We start from the raw sequence: 19892 nt of genomic DNA, 5'->3' as shown, positions 1-19892 counted from the left end.
GGCCAGGCGGGGGGCGTGGCTGGTGGTGGGCGCGTCCGATCGCGCGCAGCTGTGTCAGCAGGGACTCCTGGATCTTCGAGTCCCTGCTACAGCGCCAACGCCGGTTTGGTGTTGCTCCAGGCGCCTTCTGAAGCCCAGCGCCTCCAAGTAGCTCAGACCCTCCTTGGTCCGTGAAGCGGCACCCGCGGAGCGGGTGCGGCAAGGGGCAGCGGCAGGCAGAAACGCTGAGAACAGTCCCTGGTTGTGCAGGACGTGAGGATGGCTCCCCAACACAGCGTTAAACACTTCCAGCTCCCAGGTAGGATCCCCAGAAAGATTAGAAAGAAAGAAATGATAAGTTAAAAAACTGCTATACATGTTTTAAGTGCATTCATATTTCAATGAGTATACTTACATTTATTTTTTGTTGTAATTTGAAAGTTCAAAAGGTGTTTTCAAGCTTTCTCTTCTATTTTGTTGTTTTATTTCTGTTGGTAGAAATGAAAAAAACTTGGTTATTCTACTCTTTTAAAACATTTTGAGAGGTTTGTAGGGGGAAGCTGTCTTGTAGTTAGGATTTTACGGTTCTTAAATAATTGAAAAAAATATACTTACTTTTTTAATTTGTGGAGTCTTTAGCTTTGATGGAGTAATTTTTGGATGTCTTCAAAATTACTGTTAAGAAGATAAAATAAAGATAAAATGTGTATTAGAAATGTGGGTTTCATTTATGCAGTTGGTGTGTTAGAAAACATTTAAATATACTTACAATTAGAATTTTGTAGTAAATAATCTGTTAAAGATTTATTGCCGTGTTTTGGAGATGTCTGTAGAAGAAATGTAAAAGGTAAAAAATAAATGTTATTTAAACAGTTTCGATAAATAGTAGAACTTTTAGCCTAATACTTTTGTTTCATTTACAAATTAATTTAACTTACTTCAATTATTTCTGTAGGAGTCTTGTCTGGTAAAGTAGTTTTCTCAGGAAACAGTTAGTCAGAGTGTCACCTTCTTCTTTTTTTAGAGTTAGAAGCAGGAAATAGCATTAGGAAAATAATCCTTTTATACTGTGTATTTGATTAGTTGCTTCTTTTGATTGGATGATGTAAGAGTGGGAGATTGTTATTGGTTAGTTTGAATTTTTTTCAATTTAATAGCTTAGTTTGGTGTTGTAGAAATGTTATTGATTTAAGACTTCTGCAGTAAACCTGGTTTGTTGTTTGTTCTATTTAAAATAAATGTAATGATATTTAGCAACTATATGTTAAAAGTATTATGTATATTTTTAAATTCACTGAAATGTTTGGATGATATGTGGTTAAAATGTGTTCTTTTTTTAATGTTTTTGAAACAATGTATATTATTTGTATTAATATATCTTTTGGAGTGTGTTATATATTTAAAATATCTAGTTGTATTGTATTTAAAATGTTATTTTTTATAATGTCGATATACCATAATTTTCGATATTAGTGTCATCTATATATTTGTTATCGATATTTTTGTTGTGTACTGTTTATTTTTTTAAGAATCGATATGTGTTTATTCTATATTTTGTCTTTCAATATTGTTAATTTCGATAAATACTTTAGTTGATAATTTGTAGTGGATATTTTTGTAGTTTCTTAATTTCGTATTGGATGTCGATATAATTGTACTCCATATTTAATCGCCGATATTTTTGTAACTCGATACTGTGGTCGACGATATTATGTCAGTGATCCGTTGTTCTGTGATGGTGCACTTCTTGACTGTGTTTTGGTATGTTGTCTGTGTATTGTTCCTGACTGATGAGGTTGTGCACTCCTGTTGTGTCTGCAACCCCATTGCCTTTCCAATGTTTTGCTGCACAGGCATGTCTGTTCTTATCGCGGTTCTGTGTGTGTTTCTGTTCAGTTATGCGTTTGTCTGTTGTTTTTGTGCAGACATTTGTTCTGGCATCCCTGTGTGTGTGTGTGATGTTGGTGGCTACCTCCAGGGAGTGTGAAAGTTTGTCTGTGTTTGACAGGACATTATTGACACCCTTCTGTGTGTTTGACACTGGTGTTGTGTGCTGCAAGTGTGAGGGGGTATGTGTGTTTGACAGTCATGGAGTGTGTCAATAGGCCCTGTGCGTTGTGCTGCCAGCGTACTCCTGTAAAGTAGTTGTATACATCTGTGTGGCTGTTCACAGTTTGACTTCAGGGCCTTCTTTTCCTCTCTGTGCCTAAACATGGGTTGCCTTGCTGTCTGTCTGGGTTGTTACACTGGTGTCTTGCGATCTACGCTGTGCCACACTGCTGCCTCACCAACGCTGCGTTGCTCTGCTGACTGGGGTATCGTAGCGCTGCTGCCCTGACTAGCGCTCGCATTTTAATTATTAATTAAGTCTTTTGAAATTAAGGTGTGCTCCACTAGCGCTCGCATTTTAATTATTAATTAAGTCTTTTGAAATTAAGGTGTACTCCACTAGCGCTCGCATTTTAATTATTATTAAGTCTTTTAAAATTAAGGTGTGCTCCACTTCGCTAGCGCCTCCCTGCCCGCAGCGCTATTTACTTACATTCCCCAACAGACTTCCGGTCTCGCTTCCGACGCCATTTCTGTTGTTGTTGTGCCTCGGAGCCCGCCCTCTCCACCAGGCACCCGCCTCCCTGCTGCTCCTCCCTTACCCCTCCCCTTGCACTATCCATATATGACAGATGATTCTGCGCGCCGAAGGTGCGCCAAAGGTAAGCCCGTCTATGCCCATCCGTGCCTGGACCGCGCCCAGTGCCAGACCCCCTGGCCCCCGCAAACCGCACTCCCCCCGCATAACGTATGACGCCGCCACCCTCCTAGCCCTTAACCCCGGACGCACACCACAATGCTACGAAGCTGCCCCAGGACGCACCTGCGGTCCCTTCGCCTGCCACTCCTGCAAGTTCGCCTGCATCAAGACCCACACCAAATCCACTAACTCCAAACACAGCTCCGACTCCAACCACCTGAAGTGCATCCTGCTGAACACCCGCTCGGTCCACAGACACGCCACTGAACTCTGGGACCTACTCGACACTGCTTCACCGGACATCGCCTTCCTTACAGAAACCTAGATGAACGCATCATCAACACCCGACATCACCATAGCCATCCCGGACGCTTACAAGATCTCCTGAAAAGACCGCACCAACCAAACAGGAGGCGGCATCGCCATCGTCCACAAGAACACCATCAGAATCACGACCAGCTCCGATGATAACCTCGCCAAATCCACACCGACCCCAGGACTACACTTAGAGGCACCCTCATATACAGACCACCAGGAACCCGTAAACAATTCAGCGAAGACATCACTGACTTCATCAGCCCACATGCCCTCGCCTCCGAGAACTACTAGGAGACCTCAACTTCCACCTGGAAAACAAAAACGACAGCAATACCACCACCCTTCTGGACAACCTGGCCAATCTCGGACTCAAACAACTTGTTGACTCCCCAACCCATGTAGCCGGACATACGCGCGACCCAATCTTCACCTCCAGCAAACACATCTCCTTCGATCGCACCACAGCTCTCCATTGGACGGACCACAGTTGTGTTCACTTCAGCTACAAAACCACCTCGACCCACAACCCCCCACAACCTATTCCTCGAAGAAACTGGAACAAAATCACCACCGACCAACTCCTCACATCACTCAACCAAAACCCTCCCACCCTCTCATCGGACCCAAACCAAGCTGCCACCAAACTCAAACAATGGATCACTCACAGCGCTGACGAATTAGCACCTTTGAAAAACCACCAGGTCAAATCAGGTAACAAAAAGGCCCCCTGGTTCAACGATGACCTTAAGAAATCCAAGAAGCTATGCCGTACTCTAGAGAAAACATGGAGAAAAAACCCAACCACAGACAACATGACCACCTTCAAAGCAGCCACCCGCAAACACCACCAACTGATTCGATCCACCAAGAAATCAGCATTCAAGGATCGACTCCACAACAACGCCCATAACAGCAAGGAACTCTTCAACATCGTCAAAGAATTCACCAACCCCACCGCAGCCTCAAACGACATTTCTCCCTCCCAAGACCTCTGCGATTCGTTATCCTCCTTCTTCTACAACAAAATTGCCGACATACATAACAGCTTCAAGAACATTTCCAACGAACAACCCTCCCCACCCCCCTCCGAACCTACACCGCCCGCTACCAACTTCAGCCCCTGGAACCCAATCACCACGGAAGACACCATCCGCCTAATGAACTCCATCCATTCTGGCTCGCCAACCGCCCCATGTCCCCACCACATCTTCAACAAAGCAGACTCCATCATCGCACCCCATCTCTGTGATGTCATCAACTGCTCCTTCAACTCTGCTACCTTCCCAGAAAGCTGGAAACACGCCGAACTCAGCGCCCTCCTGAAGAAACCCACAGCAGACCCCACTGCACTTAAGAACTACCGCCCCATATCCCTCCTCCCATTCCCTGCCAAAGTCATTGAGAAAGCCATCAATAGCCAGCTCGCCACCTTCCTTGAATCCAACAACTCCCTCGATCCCTCTCAGTCCGGATTTCGAGCCAAACACAGCACCGAAACCGCCCTCATTGCAGCGACAGACGACATCCGAACACTACTGGACAATGGAGAAACAGTGGCCCTCATTCTACTCGACCTCTCCGCCGCTTTCGACACAGTCTGTCACAGCACCCTTATACAACGCCTCAACAACATCGGCATACAAGGAAAAGCTTTGGACTGGATCATCTCGTTCGTCACTGGGAGAACTCAGAGAGTCCGACTTCCCCCATTCAAATCAGAGGCCACCAAAGTCATCTGCGGTGTACCACAAGGATCATCACTCAGTCCCACCCTCTTCAATGTCTACATGAGTCCACTCGCACCCATCGCGCGTCAACACAACCTTAACATTATCTCCTACGCTGACGACACCCAGTTGATCCTTTTCCTCACCAAAGACCCTAACACCGCCAAAACCAATCTCCACGAAAGCATGAAAGAAGTAGCCGAATGGATGGAAAACAGCCGCCTAAAACTTAACTCCGACAAAACGGAGGTGCTCATCCTAGGATCATCCCCCTCTGCCTGGGACGACTCATGGTGGCCTTCGGCTCTGGGCACAGCACCCATACCCACAGACCACGCTCGTAACCTCGGCTTCATCCTGGACTCCTCACTCTCGATGACCAGACAAGTCAACACAGTCTCATCCTCCTGCTTCAACGTACTTCGTATGTTCAAAAAAAATTCCGTTGAATCCCCCCCGAGACAAGAAAGACTGTCACCCACGCACTGGTCACGAGTCGACTGGACTATGGAAACAAACTATACGCCGGAATCACAGCCAAATTACAGAAAAAACTCCAACGCATTCAAAACGCATCAGCGAGACTCATTTTGGACATCCCTCGCCAAGATCACATTACCGGCCACCTAAAAGACCTCCACTGGCTTCCCGTCAACAAGAGAATAACATTCCGTCTCCTCACCCACGCACACAAAGCCCTTTACAAACTAGGACCTGAATGCCTCAACACTCGACTGTCCTTCTACACACCCACCCGCCAACTAAGATCCTCCAATCAAGCACTCGCCTCAGTTCCGCGTATCCAAAGATCCACCATGGGAGGTAGATCCTTCTCCTACTTGGCGGCCAGGACCTGGAACTCACTCCCCACTCACCTCCGCCTTACACAGAACCACATCTCCTTCAGAAAAGAACTTAAAACCTGGCTATTCGATAAATAATGACCCCCTCACCCCCCAAGCGCCTTGAGACCCTCTGGGTGAGTAGTGCGCTATATAAATTCCCGAACTTGAACTTGAACATGAACTCTTGCATGTGATGTTCACATGCTTGGTGGTTGTCTCCTTGCCCTTCCATTTGTGTGCACCTTACTTTGGCTTTCCTATTTGTTGTGCTCCATTGTTGGTGGCATGTGGTCTGTGTATGTGTCTGTGTGTCAGTGTGTCAGTGTGGGGTATGTCTGTGTGACTTGGCAGGCTGTGTGTCCAGTAGGATGTTTGTTCCTTGTATGTGTGTGCGTTCATTTAATGCTTGTACTCAGTTTTCTTGCCATGAGCGCGGTGTTGTTGTGGTGTGTGTGTTGCACTGGCCCTGTGCTTCTGTGCTGTGTGTTCCTCTGCAGCCACTCCTGCTGTGGCTGTCTCCCTAGTTATTTGGTGTGTGGTGCAGGGCATGGATTCACCTGGCTTGTTGTTGTGCATGGGGTTGCACAGGAGGGGCAAATAGCATGTGCCTTCAGGGGGGGCTAGTGTGTGGAGAGTGGAGGTGTGGCCCAGTGGTCTTTGTGCCCTGCCCATGCCTGGCCCCGGCCCTGCCTTCTGCATTGTGCGCATGTATTCCCTTGTCTTCACTGCTGCAGTGACGTGACTGGGACATTACTGAAAGATCGCCGAAAATGTGTGACGTGGATGCAGAGGGGCAACTTGGTGGCAGGTAGGTCATGTGTGGGTACTAACCGTCACATTAGCCTTGGATAGATATGAAGGAACTCTCGTAATTCATTTTAGAAAAGGATTTGAAATCTTTCTTCCGTCAAATTAGATTAAACTGTTTCTTTGAAAATAGGGAAGATACCACTGAGACTAGTATTCTTAGTCTTAAACCTAAATCCAAATTTACTCCCAACCTTAATATTGGCAAAGACATTGACATTTTTGAATGTATGGTTCAACCCAAGATATGTAGTATTTGGGACAATCCCCCCGCCCATTAAGAATAATTTGAACAAACAACAGAGAGAAGCCATTACATCACCTAAAAATGATGTACAGATTACCATCAAACCAGCGGACAAGAGGGGAGGAGTGGTCATATTTGACACTCAGGACCATGAACAGAGCATTCTTGATCTTCTTAGTGTAGAGGAGAATTTTTTACAAAACTATGAAAAATTGGACTGCGTTAAAAGATAAGGTGTGCGACCTTATTACATTTGCCAGAGACAATCAGTTGATTACATAAAGCAAGTAAAGGTTTTTAACAGAAAACAGTGCTAGAATACCGGCAATATACGGTATTCCTAAAATTCATAAAAGCGTTGAGAATCCTCTGCTCAGACCTATTGTTCATTGCATTGGGTTACCTCTCGAACCACTTAGCAAATATATAGATAGTTAAAGATTAGACCCACATGATTAGCACTTGACACCGAGGCTCTTTACACCAACATTCCCCAGGATGATACGATTTTTGTTGTCCAACATTCCTGGAGGATGTTGGTGTTACTAGAGGTGCCAGTGCTGAATTTATAGTAGAATGCACTAAACTTGTATTGAAAGACAATCTGTTTTTATTTAAAAATGATCTTTATCTAGAACGCAAGATGGATCTGAACATAAAACATATAGCAGGTAAATTGGAAGTAGAACTTTTTCCCAAACTGACTGATAAGAACATGCTGCTACATTATACCAGCTACCACCCGAAGGCCCAAAAGGATAACACCCTTTGGACAGTTCCTTTGCCTTCGAAGGAATTGTTCTTCTTTGACTGATTTTTACAAGCACTATGAAAATCTAAAAATTAAATTAAAAGAAAGGGGTTATCCGAGGAGATTTATTAATCACTCATTCAAACTAGCCAGATTTTATAATAGAGATAGTATGTTGGAGAATTCCCATAATGAACAACAGAAGGAAAAGATTCAGAAAATTGTTTTTGTTAGTCAGTTTAGCAACAAGATAAAAAACATTATTAACTCTAACTGGGCCATTCTCAATGATAATGGGCCATTCTCAATGATAATGAGCAAATAAGCAAAAACCCCATTTTTGCATTCAAATGTAACAACAAGTTGAGAAGGAACCTGGTACATACATATAGGGAACCAGGTGTAATCAGACCATTAACCATTGAGGGCAATAAAGCAGTTGGCAATTACAAATGTGGAAATTGCACCATTTGTGATCAATGTATTGAAGGAAAAAACCTAGCTTACAACAAACAGTTGATTCTAGCCAAGGATCTCAACAACTGTAGAAGCAAAAATGTAGTTTATCTCCTGATCTGTCAATGTAACATGAGGTATGTGGGTGAAACAGGATGGGAGTTAATAACTCGTTTATCCGGACATACATCTGCTATAAAAAATAATAAAGGTAATGCCCCCCTCGTAGAGCACTTTTCACAAACAGGCCATACTCATACTGATATGAGGTGGTTTGTGATAGAAAGAGTTTCTGGCTGCAAAAGGGGTGGAGATATCACTGCAAAGTGGAAAAACCATGAGCAGTGGTATATATCCATTCGAGACACGGTAAGAAATGGATTAAATTCCAAAGAAGATTGGGAGTGAATAATAGGTTAATATTCCAACTGGAGTACTTTTTAGTTCAGTTAAGATTCTGTCCTATGTTAGAGGTTATTTTAGGTGTGACACCCGGAAGCCCCTATCACTCTCTATTTTAATGGGTACCGTACCGGCCGGTTGCCTTGATATATACTGTTTGATGATGCATATCTGTTGTGACGTGTAATCTTTTTTGTTGTTCCTTTATCTTTGATGTATCTAGACACTCAATGTCGGTTGCGAATTGTAGGACTTGTTAGTTCACTGTGCATGCATAGTTCATTTTTGTTCTATACACGTTCTAAACATACCCTTAGTATTGTCGTAATATGCGTTAAATATATCAATGCAGGTGTGCTTACGATACGACTCGGGTTAGCACTTCCTCCTTTGTAAGTGTGTCCTCATTATTAACTTCTCGACATACCTGCCATGGATTTTAAACACCGTAGGATTTATCTCATCTATTATAATCTTAACTGTAGCAGTCGGCATCAGTACAAGTACGTGACAGGACGTTCTTCTCTCTCCTCCAGGCATTACCTGCAGCCGGCCTCTCCAACCTTCTCGAGCAACATGGCTTTCGGTGCTTCCGTATATGATAAAGTTGTTGCTGCGTTCAATGAGATGAAGGTGAGGGAACACTTTACCGTAGAAGAAATAAAAAAGAGGAAGAAGGCGATCATATTCTGCTTGAGCCCGGACAAAAAAAGCATAATCATTGAAGAAGGAAAGGACATCCTCGTGGGCGATTGTTCTGAGTGTGAGGATGTGTACAAGCGCTTCATCGACATGCTTCCAAAAGACGATTGCCACTATGCCCTTTTCGATGCTTGTTATGAGACCAATGAAACCAAGAAGGAGGAACTTGTTTTTGTCTTCTGGGCTCCAGAAGGCCCGCCTCTGAAGAGTAAAATGATTTATGCTAGCTCCAAGGATGCAGTTAAAAAGAAGTGCACAGGAGTCAAGCACGAGTATCAGGCCAACACCTACGAAGATGTCCAAGATCAATACAATTTGGCTATAAAGCTTGGAGGTCAATCGGTGATCAGCTTTGAGGGCAAACCTGTAGGAAGCTGTCACTGAAGGATCTCCCACCTTTGTCTAGTGCTGTGTTTTTTCTTTTTTTTGGGAGGGGTGCTCAGGAGGAGGGTTCAACGTCTGGTCATGTAGTTCTTCTGCTCCTTATCTGTACCTTCTCTTTGCGTGTGAAGAGCTTGATATCCAAATCTTATTGAAACACCACAATGCCAACCTTCAGTATGTACGTGATTACTGCCCAAACTATTTGCCAAACTGTTGTAAGTTAGTGTAAAATCTACACATTACTCAAAGCTTTGGTTTTCCAGAGGGTTGACAGCTGAGAAATGGTGCAGTCTTAAATTCCATATCTTACTTTGTTTGGCACATTCCACATTTTTTATGGTCTTTGCTCATTCTACTTAACGGAGTAATTCCTTTGTCCCTGTGGAACAACTGGATTTTTGTCTGTCAGTTAAAAAAAATCTTATTACAACCCTCTGATATATCAGTTGTACTAGCGGGGTTTTCTCAAGTGCATTCCAATTTTGTTTTGGGACCAATGTAACTTATTCCTTTAGTGCTACTTCCTCCTCATTGCCCCATAAACCCATTTAGTGAAACTTTGCATAGGGGCAGAATTTAAGCAGTCTACTTTCCCTAAATTGCATCTACATGAAACCAGCTCCCCCAACCTAAAGTCCCAGCCACCAATGAACATTGACCTTTACGAGAATGAGAAAGCACTTTCCATCTGTTGTAATGAACTTAATAAAAAAAATTACTGGATATTTGTTGTGCATAAATGTATGGCTTGCTAAGAGGGGCATTTTAGTGGGTCGAGGTAATCTTCCCCCTTCTCGATAGATGTACATTTTTTTTATTTTTTATAGGTGACAACCTGCCTCTGCTGCCGACTTGATGGTTCTTTTGCTTTGTAGGACTGTATCAGTGGCTGTTTTCAGAATAAATGTTGGACTGGCATTCCGGATTACAATACTAATATGAACGCACAATCAATGCTAAACTTTCAATAAAAATAACCCCTAAGGGTTAAAAAAAAATATATATATATATATATATATATATATATATAATCTTAACTGTAAACCTCGGGTTAAGGATTATCGGTGTAGTGAAATGATGTCACACGGCGCGCCACTTTGTATGAGTAACAGTAGTCTTGGTTACCACCCCAGGTGTTTATCATCACTAATTACATGTTTTTATTTTTTTCTTGGTATTTAAACCTGCGTTTCCGGGCATGTTTTTTAACTTCCCGCCACTTGAGAAGGACGAAGGACGTGAGCGCTGAACATTTATATACGAGGTAATAAAAAAAAAGCCACGTTAGCCTAGATAGATATGAGAGAACTCTCGAAATTTGAAGAGTTCACCTCTTTTTCTTTCACTGGGTACTTTCGGTGAGAGCTTTTATCTCGTAAACGTGATTCTTGATAGAGTTTTCTTATTTCATAATCTTGTAGTTTTGCCGTGCATGGGAACCTATGTTTGCCTTTGAAATAATGCTGTTACAGAGTAGGTCACGTTTTTAAGATATTGACGCAACGGACCATGTGAACTGGCTATTTCCTAACCATTACCGAGATTGGAGTGATTTCGTAATTTTATATACACAGTTACGCAGATTTAAAAATCTTTGCTGTGATCAGATATATAATTGGCTAGGTATAACAATGTCTACCAAGCATGATTTTATAATTAATAGGAGAATTGTTTGCTATTGTCTCACAGGTTACTTAGCTTTTCTTATGTTACTGTGGGCTTCGCATGATATGATGTGTTAATTGGTTTGAATCCATGAGATGTTCATAATATTTTCACCATGTAATTCAAATATTGGGAAGTTGGCCTTCTAATATATGACAAATTAATAAACAGGTCGTTTTTATATTGAGCCTTTATTTTTGTACTTCAGATGGACGGTTTTTAAATTTTCCCGTGCACTACATGCAAATAAAGTGAGGGTTTTGCAACGAGTAATACTCCTTCAAGGTATGTACACCCTCATTATGGGGAGACAGTAACCATCTGCAGCCCTATCTGTTTAGAGATGGTTTAAGGCATTATCAAGCTTAAATTCGGTTGGCCACCCTTATGGATAGTTGGCTGCAGGTAGATTTTTCTATATAAGCTTCCCAGTTTATTGGGTATTTAAATAGAATTATGAGTGTATTCCGTATGCTGCATACACGAAATTCGGTGTGTGTGCATGAGCGGTTGGAAGTATGTTTGGTTATTGTTTCTTTACTAATTGGGGAGAACCTTATTATAATTGTGTATGTAACCACTATATTTCGATGATATTATAAACCTAGGTGAAGGTGCCTTTTTAATGTTTGATATATATTTATATATCTTTGTGTGATATAGGTCATTGGGAACTGATGTATGTGATGGATTTTAACAGATTGTTATAATGGTTTATTTAGTTGTTTATGTATTTGTTTTTTATATTTATTTAGATTTACATGAAAAATGTTTTTATGAAAGAGAGAAACATCCAGATTAGTCTTGCTAAAGATGCTGCATATCTGGCAACAAACGGAAACGCGTCATACGCTACTGTTTTTATATTCGAGGAACTATCTAGTCATGATTTACCTATGGGACTCTGAATATAATGAAATAGATTCTAACAAATTATTGTTTGCTTGATGATTTTGTAAGAAAATCACGTGTTATTGTCTCTTCCTCTTTGTAATTGTTTCATTATATGTATATGAATTGAAAGTGTCAATTTTTGTTTAATGTGGTGTTTATAATTGTGTATATCGATTGATAATAAATGTATATGGTCACTGTAAGTTTTTCGTTGATGATGATTATGTGCTTGGATTTATAATTATATTGGGTTCTCCTGTTTGTGTTATAAATGTGGAAAGAATATATTTGTGTGAGATTGGAGTGTAATTTGATGTGAACTTACTTCAAGGGAATTTCTATTTTTATTACTCCTGTCCTCACCAGAGATTCTGATGTGGATAGGGACCTTTTATCAGTCCATGAGTTGTGTGCTGTGCTTGTGTGCTGGCTTGTGTTATTGCGTACCGGTGGCGGTGTCCGCGACGGTCCATGAGTTGCTGGTGATGTATCCGGTACAGCACTGGAAAGACTTGTAGTGCTGGGTCCATTGTGGTGGTGACCGGGTGGAAGGGACCGTGACTCTGGTTTTGCGCTCCACTGTCGAGCTTCCACCGTCTCTGATTGGTGAGTTTCTCCCCTGCGGTGCAACTGTTTTTTGTTGGGGCATCCTGATTTGTGGAGCGGAGCGGTCATCATTTGGCCATTGGTGAGGACCGTACGCTAGCAGTGGTAGACACCCCGTCACCCAATCAATCTCTAACCCCAACTGAATCATTGGACATGTTGTCACCTAACCAGCCTCTCACCCAAATTGACTTCAAAAAAAGAACCCATGAGGCATCTTCGGCCCCCCTGCCGCTTTGTCCAACTAATGTCCCCTTCAACTCACAAGGGCCCGCACAAAAGCCATCACAAGTAGCCCAGGGAAACCTGGTAACTATTGACGGACTGCCACCAAAGAAAAGGATATGCTCATACCAGCCTAAGATATACACAAAGTTCTCCTTTCTCAAAGACCCAGGAACAGCCATATTTTCAAAGACAGGGGACATCAGTAGCCTTCAAACTCCACTACTGAAAGTTGCAGCAGTCGATACCAACTCAACAAAGAGCCTAGCAGGCTCATCCAGCTGCTCAAATGACTTTTCTTCACCTAGCAGCGGGGCAGCTACACTGGCGTCAATACCCCCAATATCCCCACAACTAACACCAAAGGACCCTGGGGACATGGCCACATTCAATCCTACAACTAGTCATGCTTATACTACCATCTGTAACTTTCCGGGAAACGGGTCAGGCAGGAAGAACCATATGATTGAACAGGGTATTGCAAACGAAGCGGAAATAACTGGGTCAACATGTGTGCAGACGTTATCCACCTTGAACCTGACTCAACCAAGTAAGCACAGATTATCTTCCCTGAGTAGCCAAGAGAGGTCTCAGGAAACTAAGGCCATGGTTCACAGGGAAGTGGAAAGGGAAGACTCGCCTGTCCTCCATCGTGTTAGCAGTTCCCCAACTCGTGAAACCATTGATATGGAAACTCGAGGCGCATGTACGGAGCCACTAATGGAGCCACCAAAGGCCTTAACAAGAGAAGAAAGCGGGCATCCTCTGCCTCATTCACCAGGACTTCCTTTGACGCCCGCAACAAAACCCCAAGGCAACCTGAGCAGAATCATCGAGCAACTAACTCCAACTATTGAACCTATGGGGCCAACAGCATCCCATTGAGGCACACTGTTGCAGTTTAATGACTCCCCACCTACAAATAATTCCATAAACAATGAAATGTCTTCTATTTCTGTACAAGAGTGGGGGGAACTGGTTGCGGCCTACAATGTCAAACCCCCCGAACAGAAACTGACGATCAACGCCTCCCCAAGACCGGAAGGGGGCATCAACTTAGGCAATTCAGTCCCGGATACCCTGTGGTTTACAATCCTATGCACCTTGCAACAGTCGGCTACTGCCCTGGACTTTCAGTCACAAAAAATGGACTTACAGCTCACCGTCTTGCAGTCAATGGCAGAGTCAATTTCAGGGATTGACGGGAAAATCTCGGAACTAAATGGACTCATAAAGAGGGGCCAAGATGCAGTCCTTGCAGATCACTCAGCTACTATTCAACCCCCCCCTTATGACCCCCTCTTAGATAAATTATCGTCTTTACCATCTATGCTAGGGGACCTGATAAGCGACTTAAAAGCATCATAAAGAGAGGCCAAGACGCAGTCCTTGCAGATCACTCAGCTACTATTCAACCCCCCCCTTATGACCCTCTCTTAGATAAATTATCGTTGTTACCATCTATGCTAGGGGACCTGATAAGCGACTGAAAAGCATCAGCCCTCCAACCATTAAAGCAACATACAGCCGACCCTTCTGAAGTTCCTTTGGCAACTGCTTCAAGGCAAGAGATCAAGTTGCCAAGTGACCAGAGCCTAGTCACCACCCTGCCGCCCCAAGCCTCATCCACTGAGCTACCGGAAATCGAGGAAGCGATCGCTATCACGAGTACAACTGAAGCTTCAACTCAAATCAACGCAAAGTCCCACAGAAAGAACCAAAGGAACAGTAGGAACTGTACCCTGACAGGGGCAAGGCTTAATATAGAAGAACTATCACCTCCCATTGCGGTTTTAGACACTGACGCCCGGAGCCCGTCACCCAGTGCCCACCTGTCCCACTTGCCTGAAGCCCGAGACAGCGCACCAGCAGAGTTCCCATCACAGTGCTCAATATCAACACATAATCCCATAAAAAAGATGACATCAATAAAATGCACCAAACAGAAACTTCTACAATTCAAAATAATCCAGCCAGACCTGACTCAGGACAACAGTAAAATTAAAACGGGTGAAGAAGCCGCAATAAACAGTTGGAATGCGACCCCTCCGGTTACGACCTCGGAGACATGTCCGAAGTCCAAGTCAAAAACAATTAGTACCACGATTATGACTTCGGAAACGTGTCCTGAGTTTAAGCCGAAAACAAACAGTGCCCTCTGGGCTATGAAGCTAGACAACGACCAAGGCGGGAGGGTCACTCGCCCTAGGTGCATCATCCTCTAGCCACGCCTCTGATCAAGCTTCCCAGGCCATCAACAGCAATAAAAGTGCTAGGTCAGAGCTAGGTCAGAGCTTTCCAACCTCAATTCTGTTCATCCCAGAATATATATCAAGAGGGAATGAAGACACATTGAATAGGGGGAATATATTAAGACTCCTGCACTCTTCACCAAATCTAGCAAACATCAGCTCGAACGACCTTTTACAAGTAGGGTTCCAATCCAACACCTCGTCCCATCAGCCTGATATTACTAAAACTACTTGGATCTCGCCAGAGATAGCTAACAAAATCTTGGAAGAGAAGGCAACGTTCCAGCAATGGGGAATTGCTTTGAAGCTGGAAAGGCAACGCCGCTATCCAACTCCGCTTTTACCCTCCATTCAACCTCAGCTTCAAAAAAACTCCATCTTAATATAAAAGGGAGCTAGGAGCTGCTCACCGGGGCAACGTTACCGACATATTAAAAGTCCCCAACGGGGTCAATATCGCAATCAAGATACAAACTTGTCGTTATCAACAGACCCTAATTGGAGATGCATCCAGCGAACTATTGCGACAATGATCGCCGATGTTTGACAGAATGGGCAAATGCCCTTTAATCCCTTAGTGGCTCGCAGGGCCATAAGAATCTGTTCATGGAACATCAATGGCTTAGTTAATAAAAAGAACGTACCGGAGCTCACACAATATTTAACTTACTTCGATCTCCTTTTAATTCAAGAAACCTGGGAAGACAAAGCATTTGATTTACAGGGGTTTACTTAATTCTGTACGCCAGCAACCAAAACTTCAACTTTCGGGCGCGGTTCAGGAGGACTGATGGTATTCGCCTCGATAACAATAATAGGCGAAATCAGGGCTCTGGACTTTCATATAACCCCCCCAAGTGTCATACAGGGGGTAAAGCTCTCACTCCCTCTAATAAAGCAACACCAGGAAGTTATCATTATAAATACATACATTCACCCCAAATGGAAACAAAAATCGGTGGAAGAGCTGGGGCAGGTTTTCCAAAAAATAAGAGACTCTAGGGAGTCTGACACCTTGATCCTGGCTGGTGACTTTAACATGCTTCTCATCAGCAATGAGCAAAGCACTGACCTCTCTTATGAACTAGATACAGCATGGGGCGTGCCGCCGCAAGGGCGAACAAAAAATAACAACTTAACGAAACATTCAAAAAACCTTCTTTGGCAATTGAATACTCATAATTTAAGGGCCCTAAACGGACGTTATGCTGAAGATGATCCACCGGCAGCCACTTTCCACTCTAGCACACAATCCTCGCATTTGGATTACATGTTCATGTCTCTAGACATGTTCAGCTGGATAACTTCATTTAAAATAGACGTGAACAACTTTATCGACCACCTGCCCTTGGTGGCTGAGATAAAATCCAACTCGGCAGAGGAAAAAGAACGCTGCATTGGCCCAGAAACAGAAGTAAGTGCAAACTTAAAACGGATACGGTGCAATCTAGACAACATTGACCTTATTGGTTCAACTGCGAAAACCCTCTTACATCAAATTCATTGCTCATCTAAGTTGGCAAATGTCTGGACTGACTTCATCATTACCATCGGGGAACAATTGGGTAGTACCAGGCCTACCAACTCTCGCCTTGTGAGGGGATTCTCAAACACGAGACAGATGCGGTGGGATATAAAAACACAAAAACGCTTGATTAATCAAACTCTGAGGCGGATACGAAAGGATCAGGGTAACCCTAGTTCACAAGTTATACTTAGGGAAGCAAAAAAGCAACTTAAACGGCTGAAATGGGCAAGTCAAAAACAAAGGAATGAAGACCTCTGGGGGAAACTTGCCCATGAAGGAAAACAGAAAAACAGTTCTAGGTTCGGGCAAATGGTGAAAAGAATCCAGAACCCTGACCACCTGGGGCAAAATTTGCACATAGCAGAGGAAGTATGGACCAAATACCTATTGTCACACTTTAATAATGACAAAATAGGAGATACGACAACAAAGTCTCCCTGCATGGTAATCACAAAGCTTGGCCGTGATGGTAACTCGAGCAATCAAAGCGGGACAAGCATGTGTGGATTGAGGTAGTATAAGGGCATGACCTCCCCACAACCAGATCATTTAGAAGGGGAAGGAAGACCTATAAAGGACAAGGAGATAGGGCTCACGGGATACACCCCAGCAGACATCGAGCGGCGAATCACCAAGGGACGACCGAATGGGGCCCCGGGACCGAATGGAATCCCCCCCATGTTGTACAAATCTGATGTAGCCTTTTAGAGTGCATCCTTGGGTCAGGTCTTTAACGAGGCCAGACTTACCCTATCCCTTCCAGATTCCTGATATGGGTCCGTCATTAGTCTGATATATAAACATTGGAGCAAGAGTAATCCGAACAGCTACCGCCTCATTGCTTTGCTTGACATAGAAGCAAAATATTTCAGTGGCATCATTCTGGAAGAACTATCGGAGTGGGCGTCCAAAAAAGCCATCATCCCTCCTAATCAAACAGGTTTCTGTAAAGGCCAAGGGACAACAAATAACATCATGGCCCTATCCCTATTGATGGGCGAAGCAAAAACCACTAAGCTACCGCTATACCTCTCATTTATTGATTACACAGCGGCCTTCGACCATGTGGACCGAAACAAACTTTGGGAAAAATTATTCAATTGGGGCATTCCGGAACATCTCCTAGATGTCCTAATACTGCTTCACTCCAACACCTGGATTAAAATCAAACTTGGAACTGGCAGGCACCTCTCGAAGCAGATTAAGACAACTAAAGCGCTAATTTTATTCAACCTGTTTATTTCGGACTTACCGGAAGAACTTGACAAATGCCGCAATCACGCGCCCAAACTAGGAAAAGTCACCCTCAATAGTCTGTTATATGCGGACGATTTAGTGCTGATAAGCCGGTCGCCAAAAGGTCTTCAGCACCTTTTGAATTGTACCCATGCCTTTTCGGTAAAGAATGCCCTAGAAATAAACCTCAATAAATCTAAGGTCATGACGGTGAACTACAGGAAGAAAAGGATCCCTTGTTGGTATCTGAACTGAGTAAGTCTCAGACAGGTAGCCACATATAAGTACCTTGGTGTTGTGCTGGATTCTAAGAAGACGTCCAGGCCTCAGCTCCAGTCCATTTGAGGGAAGGCAATAATGACCCACCTCGCACTGAAATCTCTAAAGACTAAACTCCCTGATCTTACCCTTAAACCTTTCCTTGAAATCCTCCGAGCGAAACTTCAACCAACGCTCACCTATGGGAGTGAATCGTTGCATGGGAAGGACGCTGCACTATTAGACACAGTCTTAGCCAATTGCTACAGGGCCATCTTCAATCTTCCCAAATATGCGTCTCCGGCCCAAATACGTTTAGAATTTGGGGTGGTCAAACAAACATTAGAAAGACGGAGCGCATATGTAATTAATTGGCGGAAGATCCGCGATGCAGACCCGGACCCCTTAAATGCCAGGGTCTGGGAAGAGCTACTTAGATGTCGCACTTCACTGCCTAGGGACTACCTATTTGGATCTCTTTATGTGCTAGGCTTATCCAACATTTGGGAAACCGCCATAGACCACCAGTCCTTCAAAAAATTGGCAAAAAAATCTGCCCGAATAATTTCAACAATAGAAGATAAGAAAGACCTAGCCAATGTTAATGTTAATGTTATGGAGATTTATATAGCGCACGGCTGCCCCAGCCAAGGGGCGTCCCGGCGCTGCGAGCAGACAAAATGCAGAGAGAAGGTAGCACAGATAAATGACAGATTATTGAAAAAGATGAGTTTTGACGGCCTTTCTAAAGGCTAAGAGGTCTTGTCAATAGGGCGCATGGCTGGATAACGGTGGGAGACTATGGAAAAATACGGCCACAAGCATATCTTAATATCGGGATGAAAATAAAAATCAAAGAAAAGTTCCTAAAATTGCGCCTTGGAGCCATCACGATATTACCACATCTGCCGCCATGGGAGAGAATGCATACCTCGGCCTTATGTCGGCTATGTAAATCTGGCAAGGAGGACATTATCCTTGTGATATGCATTTGCCCGAGGTTAACGGACCTGAGACATAAGCTGTTGCTACCTTTTTTTAGATTATATGCCGTTCAGACCTGTAGGCAGGCAGTTAAACTGTGTTTTTCCTCCAGCGATATTAAATTGAATTGTCAGGTTGTGAAGTTCTTCGATTTAATGAAGGAAAGACTCAAGCACACTTGAAAGACTTATCGGGACTTAATAACAACCTTGAATTGATAATAGTAATTGCTGTATTTTAAATCATTTGTATTGCCATATGGCGTTTTATATTTTTGTAAAGATTTTAACTAATGATACACAAATAAATATATTACTTACTTACTTACCATTTGCTCACACAGCCGCGGTTGCGGGCGCACTTTGATGGCGGTTTGCGTCACACTATGGCAGCCGGGAAATGGGCTATGTTTGGCCATACTAATATGGTGGGCGTGAGGACCGCTACTCACGTGCGTAAAATTGCATTTTACCTCCCTGCCAGCACCGCAGTAGTGCCTCCGCCGGCCATCCTAATAGACCCCCAGGTATGGTCTTATTTGTTTTCACTTTCAGATGGAGTAACAGACATGTTAAATTATCCGTGTCCCAAAAAAGAGCAGCTATCTGCCCTTTGTTAATATAACAGTATTGGGAAATTCCCAGTGCATGTTAATATTCCAGGGAGGTATTTACTTAAAGCCCTGAAGAAAGTCCAGCACCCTTTAGAGGCTTAAGCGTACTGAAGCATGTTGGCACTACTGCTTGACCCTACCATATTCATTTTTAATATCCCTGACAGATCCAAGAATAAAGGGAACCTGGGATCTGTCTGTAGACTTTCAATCTTTAACTCCCCCTGGCCAATTTATCACTAAGGGCTCCCTAAAACTTGGTTG

The 19892-nt window shown here is 43.5% G+C and overlaps 1 pseudogene; it reads left to right on the top strand.

Moving 5' to 3' along the window:
* Positions 1-8781: 8781 nt before the first annotated feature.
* Positions 8782-9367, top strand: LOC147728779 (cofilin-1 pseudogene; annotated as a pseudogene).
* Positions 9368-19892: the final 10525 nt, after the last annotated feature.

The sequence above is a fragment of the Lissotriton vulgaris genome, chromosome 3_1, assembly GCF_964263255.1.
Source record: "Lissotriton vulgaris chromosome 3_1, aLisVul1.2, whole genome shotgun sequence".
Lineage (NCBI taxonomy): Eukaryota > Metazoa > Chordata > Amphibia > Caudata > Salamandridae > Lissotriton > Lissotriton vulgaris.
This window is presented reverse-complemented; position numbering and strand designations above follow the sequence as displayed.